Here is a 992-nt window from a genome sequence, read left to right as displayed (position 1 = left end):
TATTTATTCATCTACTAACATCTCTCCCTCATTCAAAAAAAAAAAAAAGGGATCTCTATTATTATTATTTTTCTGTGCCTTCTTCTTTGTCATATGAGCAGGAGCAAGGACAAGAATATTCTTGTTGAAGCAGATCCAGAACCTGAAAGGACTCTGAATTACAACTAACCAGTAAGCACCTGTTAGGAATTTTCAAACAAGAAGAGGAGATGGCAGCTGAAAATAATAATAATGCAAGGAGGATGCTTGGTGACTTTACTGCACCTAATTCCAATTTACATGGAAGAAGCATCTCCATTCCTGCCATTGGAGCAAACAACTTTGAGCTGAAACCTCAATTAGTTTCTCTGATGCAGCAGAACTGCAAGTCTCATGGACTTCCATCTGAAGATCCTTTTCAGTTCTTAACTGAATTCTTGCAGATATGTGATACTGTTAAGACTAATGGAATAGATCCTGAAGTCTACAGGCTCATGCTTTTCCCTTTTGCTGTAAGAGACAGAGCTAGATTATGGTTGGATTCTCAACCCAAAGACAGCCTGGACTCTTGGGATAAGCTGGTCACGGCTTTCTTAGCCAAGTACTTTCCTCCTCAAAAGCTGAGCAAGCTTAGAGCTGATGTTCAAACCTTCAGACAGAAAGAAGGTGAATCCCTCTATGAAGCTTGGGAAAGATACAAACAGTTGACCAAAAAGTGCCCTTCTGACATGCTTTCAGAATGGACCATCCTGGATATATTCTATGATGGTTTATCTGAGCTATCAAAGATGTCACTGGACACTTCTGCAGGTGGATCCATTCATCTAAAGAAAACGCCTGCAGAAGCTCAAGAACTCATTGACATGGTTGCTAACAACCAGTTCATGTACACTTCTGAAAGAAATCCTGTGAACAATGGGACGCCTATGAAGAAGGGAGTTCTTGAAGTTGATACTCTGATTGCCATATTGGCTCAGAATAAAATATTGACTCAGCAAGTCAATATGATCTCT

The 992-nt window shown here is 39.8% G+C and overlaps 1 non-coding gene across 1 annotated transcript; it reads right to left on the bottom strand.

Moving 5' to 3' along the window:
- Positions 1 to 605: 605 nt before the first annotated feature.
- Positions 606 to 713, bottom strand: LOC112752193 (small nucleolar RNA R71). Its single transcript, XR_003176639.1, has one exon. It is a non-coding gene; the product is annotated as a small nucleolar RNA R71 (small nucleolar RNA).
- Positions 714 to 992: the final 279 nt, after the last annotated feature.

Source organism: Arachis hypogaea, chromosome 15 (assembly GCF_003086295.3).
Source record: "Arachis hypogaea cultivar Tifrunner chromosome 15, arahy.Tifrunner.gnm2.J5K5, whole genome shotgun sequence".
Classification (NCBI taxonomy): Eukaryota; Viridiplantae; Streptophyta; class Magnoliopsida; order Fabales; family Fabaceae; genus Arachis; species Arachis hypogaea.
This window is presented reverse-complemented; position numbering and strand designations above follow the sequence as displayed.